The following is a 17,154-nucleotide window of genomic DNA, read 5'->3' on the forward strand; positions in this document are numbered from 1 at the left end:
CCTCTGAGGAAGATCCTGCTAGGATTGAAACTGTCAGGCCCATTTACTTTTACACATTCTCTTACACAGGCTCTTTAGTGAATAAGCAGTTTGCTAACAGTTTTTTTTTTTTTTTTGATTTCCTGCTAACTTTGATTTCCTGCTAACTTCATCAGTTTTAGCCTTTGGAGAAGATCTTGCTAGGATCGAAAGGTCAGGCCAACTTACTTTTACACATTCTCATTCACAGGCTCTTTAGTGGATAAGCAAACTATAAGCAGTTTGCTAACAGTTTTGTTTGATTTTGATTTCCTGCTAACTTTATCAGATTATAGACAAAGTGTACTGCAAGTGTTTATATCAAAGAACTTCTAAACTGACCACTTCCTGTCTTTGTTGTGGACATTCACTGTGATAAATCTTTCTAATTTCCTGGTTCTGTGCCTATTTGATCATTTAAACTACTGTTGTTGTGTAGAATGAAAGGCACTAAATCAAATTGTCTGAACAGGACAAAAAGACAGGTCTTACGCCTTGTCCACATCTGAAAGCACAAATGAAGATCTGATACAGAGAGGATTATCAACTTTGTAGTGTGAACATATGTGAACTTAGGATCAGAACCGGCAAACATGATCCCCTATTGAGGAGGATCATAGCCCCCCCCCCCTTCCACCCACCATTCAAGGCGAGGCGATCAAGAATGTATTGTATGAAAGCTTGGGGGTCTCATGACCTGAGGCCTCCATTTACTTGACATTGGACAAAGACAGGCCCGTGTTTAAAGGTTTTTGTGCTTGCTCTAAAATGCTCTTGCATTCCACAGGGATCCACCATCATTTTCAAACATGGATATCCCAACTTCAGTTCTTTTTTACCCTCCCCCCCCCCTCTCCCCAGATGGAAAATAAGAGCCTACGATCCTTCTCCACCTTCTCAGAGAGAAGTTATCATCCTCTTTAAAATGGAGTTCTAACTTATGTAATCATAGGCTCCTATCGGGGTATATCATGAGCCTGTGATATTATAGCCCTACATGACTTTTCCCCCTTTCCTAAAGTTAAGGCCACCACTTCGATTGTCAATTAAATGACACTCAATGAAGGTGGAGAGCAAATTTATGCTTACAGTACATCCAAGTTTTAACAAGTTTATAACAGAAAAGAAAAAAAATTGATTTTCATCGGATTGATTTTTCTTGGTATATAATACTGCAAATTACATGGAACATGACCTGATGTGTTACCTATTTTTTCTGATGAGCAAACACAAATTTGTCATTATGACATAATAGGAAGTTGATCATGTCATCCTGTGATTGTGCCAGCAAAAGTCAAAGAAAGAATAAAAGCCCAACAATTTTCGAGGAAGTAATATCAATTGACGTGAACATAACAAAGATTCGGAGAACTGTGTCTTAACAGACATAAAACCACATTTATCACAGTGATTTAAATTCGTCAAGTGCTCTAACATGATGCAATTCATTCATATATCTAGAACTCTGTGTATTGTGGAAGTAAGAGGGCGTAAAATCCAACAATAGGTTAAATTTGTGGAAAAGAGCAAAAATTGTGTGGCTAGAATGGGGTTAGAACCTGTGACCTTCAGGTTACAAGCCCAGTTCTCTGTTATTCATTTGTTCGATGCACGAAATCATTATTTAAAGTCTCTTCGCAAAGCCCTGCAGTATCACATGGGTTGAAAACCAATTGATTAGAGTGCATATGGTATGAAAAGACAGGAAAGACAATCTGTGAAGTAAATATATACTAAGTACAGTCTAGTTAGTTTAATATAAATATGCTTGTGATTCATTCTGGGTTCATTCAAAACAAACACACAATTATGCAGTTTTAAGAAATAAATTAAATACAAAATAATTAAATTTCATATCTAGATTTATTCATATTTATAAATCTATATATATTTATATTTAAGCAACCACTGTTCACTATTATCACAAATTGAACAGATTTAAACTACCTGTAAAACTCTATTTTCACTATTCCAAACAGGGAAAAATTTAGTAATCAAATTTTGTGTGGCAGTTTTGAAGGGTCTGAATTTTGAGTCAGATTATTAAATAATATGATTCATGAACTTCCCGAGTACAATACTGCTGCTGTACAGTACATTTAATGCACTTGCATAACAATTTGCCCATTTTGCATATTTTCTTTTAGTTTTGCATGGCATTTTACAACGCCTTATGATAGAAAAGAATTATATTCCCTGTAGTATGATATGGAATAAACAATTTTATCATAAATATACTCTATTTTTAGAACTCATGAACTTTAGAAGGGTACAAAATATTCTGAGAAGTCCTTGGACTGTTGCCAAAGATCCATTCATTATGATTGATGGAGGGACTATGGAGCCAAACACACTTTGTGTGCATGCCGCAAAATGAAATAGCAATTTAGCTGAAAGCAAATTCTAGCTACTTGGGTCAATTAAAGGTTAGCCACAGCAGCTAAACAATGCACCTAATACTTTTATAGGGTCAGCAGAAATTTAACTACAAAGTGCTCCCAATTGTAACTAAATTTTAGGTTCCAAGTATCCCTTATCACCTCTTTCCTACCCCAAGCTCAAAAATTTGTCAGAATTATTTATGGTTGATACAAATAATACTGCTGCAAGTGAGTTTGCAACCCTCTTCAACAAAATAATAAACAGGATGTATAATATTGATTATGTTTTTGTTTCCCAGGAAGTCTGGCCTCTTTATTCGATATCATGTTACCTACTTTAGTGGGATTTTGACAACAGAAAAAGTAGGCTCATATATTGTAGGCCTAATAGTGGTATGCAATATCCACACTCCCTCTCCCCTTCCCCTTGGTTGTCAAATCCCATGTGTACCCTGAGATTAGGTATGCATCTCACAGTACTATGGCCATTGAAAACTTTCAATTCAATGGGATTGTACTTAATTCCAAACAGTGTTAATTTACGATATAAGTGTATGTACTGTACATGTCCATATCACATAGAACTTCCATAGAACTTCAGTACTGTATGAGTAACTGCACAGCAGCTGTTGGTTACGATTCAAAGAGCTCTGTATTGTAAATATTTCATAATCAATTATTATAATTATTGTTTCAAACCTGCAAACGTTGGAGCCTGAAGCAGCATCTCTGAAATCGGTTTGATAGTTTTCAATGCTACAGTATTCAATAATAATCATAATAATAAACAGTGGTGTCGTGTGAAAATGCTATAAACAATTTGTTTGCGGAACTACTAAAAATTACCAAAAGTTACATTGTTTCATCACTTCACGATCTCTCGCGAGCAAAAAGGAAAAGTTAAGTTTAAAAAAAAAAGCTACAGTGTAACAAAATTTCAAATGGAAAGAGTGGGAAACAAAGTCATTGAAAAACATTAAAAAGTTTGACAACATCTGGAACTCCATAACCTCACGCAAAGTAATGTGTATGAGCTTAAAATACAAACCTTTTGAAACTTTTCATTTTGCAACATTTTACATCATGTAAAATTACATGATTTAAAATGTTGCAAACTGAAAGGTACATGTGAGAAATATTATCAACAAATGTCTGGGCAATGAAAATTTATGGAATCAATGTTTAATGATGTCCCCTTTAACCTTCCTTGAAGTAAAAAACTAATTCTAGGAGGATTTATGCAGTTTTAATCAATTGCAATATGAATATTGTGAGTAATAGGTTTTTGTAAAACCTACTGACCAGACGCAAAACATCTCTGGGTTTTTTAAAGCCTTGCACAGAATTAACTGCAATTTTGACAGCAGCAAGATCTGGAATAAATATAGGGTACAACTTTGTGTGGTAGCTAAGGGATAACCAACATTGGGTAGGAAAGATGAATGAAGAAAAATAATTATTATTTGGTAGTCAAAATAAAAAATAAATTTGTCATCAAACTTCAAGTTGTCTAAGAATTTATTTAAATTTGTTTTATTTTATTTGACTAAACATATAAATAAGACTAAGGGCTTGTAAGTCATCTTATGAATCAGATCCACCTGTTACAGTATATACCTAACCATCAGTGCTCATAAACTGTTTGATTCTCCATCACCCACCCTTGTCCGTTCCTCAGCCCCCTGCCCCTGCCCCCACAGATCCAACACGCACTACTCTTCTCCCATTGACCAGCATTCTTTGATAAATGTGGGCAATTGTCGTCAACAGCTTCAGTGACTGTGCACTTTTAAAATGGCATCATAACGACTAGCGCATATATATATATATATATATATGCTAAGTATGGAATATGAACCTCTCCTAGACTCCTTCTCTCTTAATTAATTGATTCAGGATCAATATATTACAAAGCTGCAACATTTGGTAGATATTACCATCTGTACCTATATATAATGATACCTGATAGTATTAATACATGTACTTAGAAACAGATATATTGTAGATTTATTTGTACATGTTATGTGAATAATTCATCATTGTGATAAAAAGTCTGTACTTTTCCAATCTCTTTGTTTCCATGACAATGGGCTTTTCATATATGTTTACCATTAACTCATTTTAATTAGCCATCTGAGAAGGAAAAAACCCAACCATACGGCTGAATTGAAAGTAGTCAAACCTTGGAAATTTCATTTGATCTACAACAAAATATGAACGATGTCGATTAATAATTCATCTTACTTGTTGAGTGGATTACACAAAACAGCATAGAACTTGAAGACGGGACTTTGCACCTACGTTTTTGTTATGCAAATATTATTTGTTTCTGCGAGTCGGCTGTTTTCGGAATTATTGAAACTTATGGGAGTTGTGAAGAGAGAAAAGGAATGGGGGGAAAAGCAAGTTTTGAGGAATAGGAACATGGAATTACAAAATGAGGGGGTGAAGGAGAAGGGGTGTGTAATAGGTACACGATAAAAAATATATAAACAAAAACACCAGGTAGAGGCTGTAATGCACACAGCTTTGGATTATTATGTAATAATCAAAGATATATTTCTCCAGATAGAAACTTTTGAAATGTGCAGAAAATTCAGAAAAATTCAGAAAAGGGCCAGATTTTAAAAGACACAGAAAGGGTTTCTGAAAGTGAAATAGACATGTGGCATATAGGAAGTATGATGCAAGAAAGGGTATACACTTTATAAGTGTTCTGAACGTTTTGTGTTAATCTTAATAATTTGGCCTCTCATAAAATTGATCAATATCATGGTCTTGTGTAACAAAAACCTTGCTGCTACGCACAAGACCTTGGGTTCCGGTACGTAACACTTTCAATGCCCAGTTTGCATACATTAGTCCCTACCAATGCCATTATTCTGTATAGACTCAGACAAGAACATTGGGACTGTTTCTAAGACTTATCTTTGATTTTTAATTGTGCACTCGTCTCTGGTTTGAGATATATGAGACAAGGACAATTATAACTAATTCCACGGAACAGAGTACAACATGTATACATACATACCTCCATAGAAGGAAACTTTACAAGCAAGTTTTTGAAGCAACACCTTAAAACAAGGTACTGTAAATAGTGGAAATTTGACTGAAAGTAGCTCTGTGTGTTACTGAACTTGCCTTCTCTCAATGCAAAGATGTTGTTTTGATGCTACAATCCCCAAACCCATGACTTACATAAATTTTTCAAATTTGACTAGTCATTTCATATAATGATGTAGTACAGTATGCCAAAACTTAAGAAAGCTTTTTCCAAGCTTTCTAATGGTACCAAGTTAATATATGAAAACTGTCTTCGTGATAATATTCATTTATTCCTTGCTCGTTAACCCTTTAATTACAGCTACCTGAATATCCCTTTAAGTCTTATCACTAACCACAAGTTTAAACCCACCAATTGAAGTTTTCTTTGTTCTCACTGATTACTGATTGAATAACTAAATTTACAGGTGGATGTGTTTTCATCTAGTTATCAGCGCTTTCCTTAATTTATTCTTAATGAGATGTGTATTCTAAAAATAGACTTTAATCTGGCTGGTGGTGAGGCTTATCAGCTGGAAAACCTTATAAATATAAAGGCTTTTATTAATCAACCCTGGTCCAGATAAGGAAACCAGGCAGTTTAGCCACAATGTTTACAAAATTCATCAGTCCTCCCTCCCCTCAAATGCAATCCTTTTGAGGGAAATCTCTCTCTTTTTATCAAGTTTATTATGATTGCTACCTAGATTATACCAAACCTTCTTATTAACAGCTGAGAACCATTTGATTAAACAGAGATCTCCTACTACTAAAGGAAGGCAACATTCCTTCAAGGTCATCAAGACTGCCCAAAATTCTTAGCATGCTAACAATTTAGTTGTTTAGTCAGTTTCCTTATGGTGCATCTTTTTCTTATTATTATTTAAGCTGTATGATCATGTTAAAGTTTCTTCATTTTGGTCTGTTTATTTGTTATTTCTCGTTTAGAATGTTTCATCTCTCTATCCTTTCATTCTATCTGTAATGTATTACATTCTTATTATTGTTCCTTTTCATCTTTGTTCTAGTCTGTTTGTCTCTGGTTTCATCATTGTATTTTTGGCCCAAATGGCCGCCCATAATTAAACAGAGATCTCCTACTACTAAAGGAAGGCAACATTCCCTGAAGGTCATCAGGACTGCCCCAATTTCTTAGCATGCTAACAATTTAGTTGTTTAGTCAATTTCCTTTTTGTGCATCTTTTTCTTATTATTATTTAAGCTGTATGATCATGTTTAATTTTCTTCATTTTGGTCTGTTTATTTGTTCTTTCCTTGTTTTATAATGTTTCATCTCTATATCCTTTCAGTCTATCTGTAATGCACCACATTCCTCTTTTTCATCTTTGTTCTTGTCTGTTTGTCTCTTGTTTCATCATTGTATTTTTTGCCCAAATGGCCGCCCATAGGTTAACAGAGATCTCCTAACTACTAAAGGAAGGCAACATTCCTTCAAGGTCATCAGGACTGCCCCAAATTCTTAAAAGATTAATTCGTCAAAGTTTCTTGGAGGAGTTACCTTCCCAAAAGAGGATTCCGATTTTCCGAATTAATTTCAGACATTGAGAGGGGGAGGGGGAGGGGGAGGGGGAGGGGGAGGGGGAGGGGGAGGGGGGTTCAGTAAAACAATTCAATGTCTCAGTGAGAGAAAATGCTTTGATTGTCGGCAGTAATCTGCTTTTGGGTGAAGTCTAAACATTCATGATGACCCCTATTGGACTTTTCTAGCATACTTTATGTGAAACACTTAAAAGACCTTCACTATACTCAGTAAGAAGTACATTCTTTATAGGTCAATTACTATTGTTCCAACTATGCTATAAAAATGCGGGATAAAAATGTAGAGCTACCATTTATCATATCTCTAAGACATTATTTTATGAAGTCTGGCTGGCCACTGTTAAAAGTTCAGAATATTTCAGTTTTTTGAAGTGACTGAAGCAATAACGTGTGTCATCTCTGTCATACTTTGATGTCTGCGAATATCGGTAGAACCCCTACCAAAGCATATGAAGTACTCCACGGAAACTTTCTGCTAGCTATTTTTAGTTATAATTAACCATGAGGTGGCAAATTTACAGAAATAAGCACTAAAGACCTTTGTATGCCAAACAAATATTGATATCAAAATATTGAGAGAGTCGTAATCTTACAATTGAATGAAAATATTTACATTGCGCAATATTGAATGAAATCCACCAAGCCGCTAGTTTATTTGGTGGTTGGGCGAGACTACTGAGGGCGGATCAACCCTAATTACTTTTCCAACTGTTAGTTATCCTTTATCTATTTAGCCCTGTCCTGTCCAACAGGGCAAAAGAAAAAGTCCTTTGTCATTTACCGATCTCCCATTGTTGTTTATTTTGGAAGATTGCACACACGCAAAAAAAAAAAAAAAAAAAAAAAAAAACCTCACAAACAAAGAACCAGCTGTGATTTACCTATAACCTTTCCTCAGTTCGACTGGGTACAAAGAAATTTGGTTCAGAGAAGGGATTTTTCTAGTTAATCCATAAAAATTTGAGTAAATATTTTTTACAACCTTTTAAACAGGCCATATTCAAAAGTTATTCTTCAAGAGAGGCATATAAACAGTACAGTACTTAGTGAGTTATCTTGGTCTTTCAGTCTGAAGAGCAGCAAAACCAAGGGCAACCGGAGAAATATGGCAGGGAGAAATAGAACAAAGGGACTGGCTGAGTCATAAATAAATTATTGCACAATTCTGTCACCCTGCCAGGTTTGACTTAACAGTAGGCCTACTTAGCAACAGACATGAATCTAACCATAAAAGGACACTGTGTATGGTTGAAAATTTACAGTTCTGTGAGCATAATCCCTCTCTGCTTAGCCTGAGGACAAGTCAGTATTAAAGTGCACTTACAAGTTTTCACATTGAATTTATTTCATTTTTCAATTATAATAGTCAAGTCCCGCAGCAGTTTAGTTCTTTTAGCTTGACTTATAATTGAAGCAAATACATGCATCCACATGAAATAATCAAGGAAAATTCTGCCAATTATCTTATTGCTATCTAAAGTATGTGATTTGAGATAAATACTTTGCAGAAAAGGGTCTGGGTAGACACTATTTGTTACATCTGTACTAGTTATTAAAATGCAACACTAATTCTGGTTCACTGTTTGTTACAATGTCAACGGTTTTCTTTTCCTCAAGGGCACAGAAAGTCCACTTAAATGCCAGATCTATTATGCTTTACAATCAAAGAGAAACATATAATTTGCTGGGGTAACAAGAGAGACAGTAATATAAACTTTTACTACTAAATCATGCAGAAAGATAAAACACATTACTGCACCAAAATAAAGCATGGATGCCAAATCTGCACAAAGCTACATCATAGTATATATGTTATAACTTACAACAGAGGAAGAAAATAGGGCATATATGCAGGGAAGGTCATGTCATGCTTGCTTACTGACAGCTTCTATGATGATGGACCCCATTAAATATTCAACAAATAAATTACAGAAATTGAGTGCATGGAGGTAAGAGAATGGAGAAATCTCTTCTCTCCCCCCCCCTCCCAGCCCCACTATATTATATACTCCTGCAGGGATGTGCCCAGAATTTCCTGAGTGCAGGGTATACTGATCGCCGTCCTGGGGGAGGGGTCTCCCCTTTGAGAAATTTTTCGATTTTTGAAGGTGCTCAGATGCCGAATGCTGGCACTTGTGTAGCTTTTTAAGCACATACACAAGTACTAGTTTTGCTAACAATTTACATTTTTTATCTTTTTTTCAATATGTTGAATTATATTGATTAGGAATGTCAGGATTTTAGTTGAAAATAGTGCTGGGCGGGATTCACGATTTTTAAGACAGTGCTGGGCGGTAATTTGTAGTGCTGGGCGGGACCGCCCAGTGCCGCCCAGCATGGGCACATCCCTGCTCCTGGTAGACACCAAGCACCCTCATCCTACAAGCACAGAATCACACCAGATACTCATGTTACACAGGGATATAATTTATTGTTCAAAGTTTGTGTACTAGTTGTTTTTAAAGGTCTGAATATTCTGTGTACAGCATCTTCATATGATATAAAAGGTTTACTGACATTGTAATACTACTCTGTCTGGGAAACACTTCATGTTCCTTAAGGAAAACATAATAACAGTTTGCTGGCAGTCTTCTTGGACTCTTCTTGGACTTGTGGGACCATTAAACGTTACAGGGCTTTACAAAGGGGGCAACCTCTTTCCTTGTTTATTTACATTTCACGTGAAAAGCAAACGCACCATCATAGTAGTGCTAGGTACAGTGATACCATTTAGGGCATTAGTCAGAACCCATTTTTTTTATCTGTTTTCATAGCAGCTCATTGAATTTACTTTAGATTTTCAGCAGATTGGCAATCAAAGCAGCACAACAAATGTCCTCTGTGGACTTTGAAGTGAGAAGCAAACAGGTACTGTACCTCAAACAACCTTCTAAGCTGAACAGTAAATTCAGTTAGTATTACCATGAAATTGCTTGTTTATCATGGAATGGAAGAGGCATAAAAGAGGTATAAAAGGTCACAGCACATGGTTGAAAGAAAGTTCTCCAGATACTCGCGTCAATTCAAAATTGCCATTTTGACACACTGAGCCATTTCAAGACTGACTCATGGGAAATATGAAGAGCAAGGATTAGTTCTAAAAATCACAAGATGTCAAATAAGCAGAAACTAAGATTAAAGTAACCTGCTGAGATTTGTACCAATCCCTACCCCCCCCCCCCCGCACCCCCCTACAATTGAATACCTGGCAGAGACAGAAAACATTTGCAGGTGGAAGGACACAGTTTAAGCATTTGTTGTGACCATTATTTGACATTTCAGCATATTTTGTGAAAGTCAAGCAATATTGTTGATCTTTAAGTGCTTTCCGCAAGAAACTAGATTATTGGTGGGTTTTGGAACTGTTTGCAGTAAATAAAAGATGATAATTTCAATGTTTTGGTTTGTGTTAAAAAAAACAAAATGTTACAGAAGGAAAACCTCTGTATCGTTCTAACGATGATTGGTGTACTGCACAACCAACGATGATACTCATAGTTACATGTTCAAGGAAGATAACTTTTCATATTATCATCAAATATCCATACTTTTGCCCAAGAAATGTATATACTAAGAATTCTTCTAGGAACAAGGAAGTTATTTCATATAGCACTTTCAACTTACCATGTACTTACCATACACACAATGCATTTGATCTGCTGTTTTCTTTCACAGCAGAAAAAATGACCCACAGACACACTTGGCTAGTTTACAACAGTTTACAACAGCTCACTGTAGAAACAATAACCATTTTTTTAAGAGCCTGCCAAGTAGCTCTCTACATTTACTATATCATCAATTTTAACAATACAATGGTAATTTAAACATCCCACTCTCACTGAATGGCCAAGAAGAATTTATCTTACAATACACAATTATTGATAAAGAAATTGCACTCGATATTGATTACGTTGGTAGAGCTGGTAGCTATGTTGAACCAGTTCTGATATTTGTTTCACAAATGACACTACAAAGCCCATTTTATATGCTGGTATTGGATGGTTTGAAACAGTATCTTAGGCTGTGTAGTTTATAGGACTTTCTAGGTCTAACTCATTAAGTATGCAGTTAGTTATTGTGAAAGCATGTCCATGGGTAATGTCGTAAGTGTAGTATAGCCAAAAGGTGGCATGCTCCATACAGCCTAGAGTCTATATCAATCTGCCCAAGTGCCCAGGAGAACATCGTTTTATATATGTTATCAAACAAACAAAATTTTGTTGCTTGGGTGTCAGAGTACATGGATAGTAGTAAATGTGGTGCAAAAATTGGGTCAAGTGAGGCAATCTTTGCCTACTTTAGGCCTCCAAGGAACAGCGTAAATTAATTGTTACTATTTGAGAAAAGAGGTTTGTTTACAAGTTGACAAAAACTTCAGGCTCTCATAGCAAAAAAATCTTCATGGTCATGATACAGAAAACTCAAGGTACTCATGGCCAACTTGTCAGCTATCCAATGGTTAGAGGTTGGCTAGTGAGAAATTCTACAAAGACTTGATGACATTACTCTGACGATTTAGTGTGAGAGTCAATGTGGCACTTAAATGGAAAATGTATTCTCCACCAAAACCAGGCACTAAACCTAGCACTTACTACTCAGCAGCCTAACCTGTGAACAGTTACATTGAAAACAGGGTTCATCCTATTATATTCCTTAAGAATTACCATTTGAGTTAAGACCTTACCCATTCCCAGTGCTAATCTGCACTAGAAATCAATATTAACAACAATAGTTCGCTCCCGCCATTACGCTACAGATTGTAAAGGTTTCCTACTTGAATCAGAATTATGCTCAGACTTCATCCAGCTGGCTGTGTAACAAACATGGCGCAATATTTATGGTACTGGAACAAATCAAAACAAAGGGGATTATGTACTTACCACGAGTATCATTGGTCCATTCACGACTGAAATGAAGGTAGAAACAACATCCCTGTTCACATATGAAAAAAGTTGATTGCAAAGAGAAAAGAAAATACGTCAAACTGTAATATCGTCGCTTCAATCAGCTGAACAATCAGTAGAACTGACGTACATTCGCAACATCTATATGGCTATCTGTGCTTCAGAACTTCGATCTTCGACCCGTCCGTGTCATGTTTTCAAAGGAAGTAAATATAGACCCGTCGATTTTTGTGAAGGGTTTCAAAGCAGAAATTTAATTCAGCTTTTGCCATTAAAATTGTCATTTACGAGCAACTATAACTTTATATTGTTGACACTTTTGTAATAATAATATCTCAAATATGTACACGATTTCAATCTATTGTTAAAAATTATGGAAATTTTATTCTGAAATCTAAATCCCTAGAAGTTCTACGCGTATGTAGTTCTAGACTATGCGGTTTGTTTGGGTTAATATGCAAAACAACTAATTTTCCGATTGACCAATGGAGTAGAAGTACACACTCTGCACTGAGGTATTCCCCTTTGGTAACTGTCTGTCTTGTGACAAAGGTACCACACACCATAGGGTTGAAAGTGCAATCATTTGAAGGTCACGGACGTAGTGGGATGCGTTCTTTCTCACATGATTCATGACAAAATGTCAGTACTTTTATCTTCTTTATCAAAGAAAGTTCATGAAGTTATTAATCGATCGTAAGTCGTTTAACATCAGTTACATCACATAGATAAAAGACATCGACAAACACAAGTATAGACAGTAGACACTGAAACGGAATTTCATATATCACTTATTTTTTAAGTATCTCTAAATAATCGTATTTCAGATATCTGAAATTATTATCTTTTCAGGTACTGAAATTTTACCGTAGATATCTAGAATATTAGTTCAGATAGATGCAACTAAATTTCAGAGGTTGTTTTTTCCCCTTCTATTTCCTTCTTAGCCCACCCATTCTTCCTCCACCCCTATCCTTCTCCGCCCCCCCCCCCCCTCTTCCCTATTCCATCATCCCTATCTCCTTCATTAACCCAACCTTTCTCCCTTCCCCTCCTCCTCCCGGCCCCATTTTTATTCCACCGTAGTCAGTCTTGCTCTCGTGTCACTGCGTAAAGATTCGGTTCTGCTAACCCCTCACCCTTACGCGATAATTATTACCTTGTCACCGTACCGACGGAGACCAATTTGACTTCAGTTACAGACAAGGAAATACGTTTCAGTTCCTTGTTTTGACTAAATAGACAGTTCTGCCAGGCTCTTACTATGGACCTGACGGTTGTAAATTGACGCTTTCAATTGATTAGCAAAGCCTCGGAATTAGACCTTCCTCCGCAATTTTATACTAGTACAATGGCGGAGTAAAGTTCAACGTGTTTTATGTCATACCAACTATAGCACTAACGTGCTCTAATTAAGATTTTGCTACATTGCATGGCAACAGGGAAGGGTACGTACACAGTGTGACCTATAGTCTATTATAACAATATGCTATACATGCTGATGGGGACGTTTTCAAGGAAAACGTGGAAAACGTCCCCATCAGCACGTTTCCTTTTCTGAACGTATATGTAAGGAAGCCGGTAAACAAACACACATGTATTGGCCTATTGTACTTCAAGCAGTAAATCGTTTCGACTGATATTTACAAAAATATTTACATATGGTACTCGATCTCTACCTAATACTCCAGACTTGTACTATAGCACGAGTACAACGGCACGAGTACGCCGATTACAAGTAGAACCCCTATTGGTATGAGTATCAGTACATTGTGAAGGCTCTAAGTGTGATTATAGAGTACCGCATCATCATGCACTAGTATATCTAGGCTATATACTAGAAGACGTCTCAAGTATGAATGACGAGTGCAATGCCATTGACAACGAGTACAAGTACAGGAAACTATACGCTAGAATACAAGTACGAATACGGACTCACTGTAGGTCTGCTTGGAACTATAGCCTCCCCGCCCTCCCCCAGTCGTTTATCACTCTGGTTTTTGTAGTCCATTATTCAATTTCAACTCAAATCAATTTTTTTTTTAAATGTATATAATTCACTGACAACAGTAGTTATAACAGAGAATTACATAATATTACATATCATGAACACTAGAGAAAGCAATACTGATCATCATAGCTAGTGACCGTGAAACAAACCAATCAGTGTCCTTAGCCTTGTTGGTTAGGGTGTCCTTAGCCTATAGTTGGTTAGGGTGTCCATATAGCCTAGTTGGTTAGGGTGTCCAAAAAGCCTAGTTGGTTAGGGTGTCCTCATAGCCTAGTAGGTTAGGGTGTCTATGGCCTAGTTGGTTAAGGCTTTAGAGGCCCGGATTCGAGTCCCGGAAGTTGGAATCTTTAGATCCAACTCCTTACATAACGGGGTTTGTGAAGTCCTCAAAAACTTATGAACAGTTTAAATGTCAAATCAGCAAATGAAGCTTTCTGAGACAAATTAAGACTATACAATTTAAGGTCTATGATTAGGTATAAACGCAAAGTTGAGGTAATACAAAGTTTGAAACTTTGTGAGGTTGAAAAGGCGGGGTGTACCAACCACCCTCTCCCGCTACCCCTCCCCTTACACACACACACACTCCCTGAATCAGTGTCTGATGGCATCCCGGGCCCGGAGAAGTGGTGTAACTTTTCCCGGACTGAATGTTAAGTATACCCCCCCCCCCAACTGACGTTTTCCCTGTCCCTGGCCCCTCTTCCTGGGCAAACCCACTGATAAATTCATATGTCTATTACTGCTTTGGTAATTTTCACCAAACAAAGCTATTAATATAAAGGTAACTTAAGTACATTGCACCGAGTAGGGCGCTTGAATTTCCATTTTACAAGATAGCGGGAACAATTATAGAGGAAATAGAATTATGATTAAATCAATCTGTTTATTACGTATTTTATTAACCATGCAGACTCTTTGTCGTTTGGGAAGTGAGGCCACATCATATAGTTAGAGATTTGCTTTCGGTCCTGACAAATAGTTTAATTGAAGATATAACAAGATAAAACAATGAAAGGAAATTAAAATCAAAGCATTACATGTTGCACACGCGCAGACGGTGAATGACCGTCTGATTACAGACCGTCTGAGCATGCGCGTGATGTATAGTGTTGAACTGCAAGGTGAAGCACCTCCCTGGTCTGAGAATTCAGCGGCGTAAGATGTGTATTTTAAATGGTTGCCAATGCCCTTCACACTCTCTTCCGACACTACCCTTTCTCACCCACCGCATCGCCACCGCCCCCCCCCCACAAATCCTTACACCCCAACCCCATTGTCAGCATGCTAAACTTGCGTAAAATTATCATGTATGATGTGGCTATGTACTTGAAAATTGACAATGTTGGTGGTGGGGTTGGGTGGTGGAGGTATGGGAGAGCTGGGGCTATGCTGACGTTCTTTATACAGCCGTGCAGAGAGATACGGCTAAGTAGTGGGATACATGGGTGGGGAGAGGGTTTGTACCCATGAACGTATACTCTCTACCCCCATCGTAGTAAAATATTGTTGAATTATGTAACTGTAAAATGTATTTTGACCATGTTCCCCTGTGACCACTTGCTTCTTTTTATATAGTCCTATGGTGGACCTCCTCTTGGGGCAGAAATTGCTACTTAGCTGGAAAGTGAATGTATTCCGGTAATTGTATGGGCAAAGGAAGGCAAGCACTCCATGCGTAGTTTAGCTTTGTGGATACATACTCACTTCTCAATGTTAACCCTGAAAATTTAAACATGCGTCCATATGAAATAATTGCTATGCATAATCCGATATATATATATATGTATAGTGTGATGTAATTTTGACCCTTATAATGTAGTAATGTAACGTACCATGTATTGACTATGTACGAGTTAATTTCATAAGAGCAGGAAGTATTACAGCTCCTGATTGGTTAGTGGACAGACTCTAGAGCACGTCACCATGTTACGATGTTATGACTTTGGAAAAGTGCGCGGTTAACTTTACTTCGTGTACAGAAAAACTTAAACATCAGCCTGAGGCATTAGTGTGTATTTCTTTTTGTAAGGTAAACACATTTACCTCTATATGCTCTAATGAAAGAGAGAATCCCAGCTGCTCTCGAGTAAGACTTAATGGTCGTAGCTACCGGGGGTTGGGTGGGGAGGGGGAACTTTCCACTAGAAAAGTATACTGTTTTCCAAATGATAAAACAAATATATATGATTAAACTGATGGTATTGATAGCAACATCTTGTAGTTCTAACAACCTTACCCAAACAAACTTCTCACATGTAAGAGCCATCCAGTCAATTTGACCCCTCCTAAGGACGGACAATAGCCAACATTTTTACTCCAGCCTCCTCATCCCTCCCAGTCCCCCTACCCAGCCCATCTCCCCAGTAAAATATATGGGTTCTGGCTACTGGCCTGGTGAAAAGAGAAAAGTATGTTTGAAGATCCAATTTCAGTTCACTTTGCGAGATTTCAAAGTACAAACGTCGGGTGCAGACGAGGGTTCCAAAATTTTTCCTATGTTTGTCAAATTATGTCATGGTATTTCACAGTGTTACTTTACAGCTGTGGATTTCCTCTTCAGCATTTTCATGCATGTGAAAGTATACAGTATTCTGGAAAGTGAAGAGCAGGCCAGATAAAACATACTGTTAGAAGCTGATATTTCTTTAGGAACAACACCTGCAAATTAAAATCGTATCTGATAAGAATGAACAGATGAAGGGAACTCAGAGAATTCAATTACTTGTGTTTTGCTGCGGCAGTTCTAGACATGGTTGTCAGTTGTACATAATTCTAAGAGGACAACAAAACTATAGCATATTAAAAACAGGGACCCAGACACAGAGAAGTTGGGGACGGTGCTGAAATAAGCTGAAGAAAATTACTGGGGGGTTGGGCATTCCGACTGTTTACACGTGTAGGGCCCCCTAGACTGAGTATATCAAAAGCCAGTCATTGGTTTAATGCACGTCAAATAACGTTGTGTAAATGCGACAGATTAATCGAGGGCGCTATGCCACATCACCGGTTTCAAAATAAGTCAATCTTAATGCATCACCTATTATGACTGGACAGTTCCTTTGTAGGTGAGGCTCACATCTCACGTCGATATTTCAATTAACAAGATATTCTATGTTTCCGAAACATTTCACGGATTTCCCATGTGAAGAACATTTCCCAAAATTAAGTCAATGTCTGAGGCATATATAATCAATAAATATTTATCGATAATGCGCAATAACATACACGCAAGTCA

At 37.1% G+C, this 17,154-nt stretch overlaps 1 protein-coding gene across 1 annotated transcript in view; it reads right to left on the bottom strand.

Moving 5' to 3' along the window:
• Positions 1-12,069, bottom strand: part of LOC139981064 (protein yippee-like 1) — a 48,293-nt gene extending 36,224 nt beyond the window's left edge. Inside the window, exon 1 of the mRNA XM_071993208.1 lies at positions 11,882-12,069. The gene's annotated coding sequence lies outside the window, so the exon portion shown is untranslated. The remainder of the gene's footprint in view (positions 1-11,881) is intronic.
• Positions 12,070-17,154: the final 5,085 nt, after the last annotated feature.

The sequence above is a fragment of the Apostichopus japonicus genome, chromosome 15 (genome assembly GCF_037975245.1).
Source record: "Apostichopus japonicus isolate 1M-3 chromosome 15, ASM3797524v1, whole genome shotgun sequence".
NCBI lineage: Eukaryota > Metazoa > Echinodermata > Holothuroidea > Aspidochirotida > Stichopodidae > Apostichopus > Apostichopus japonicus.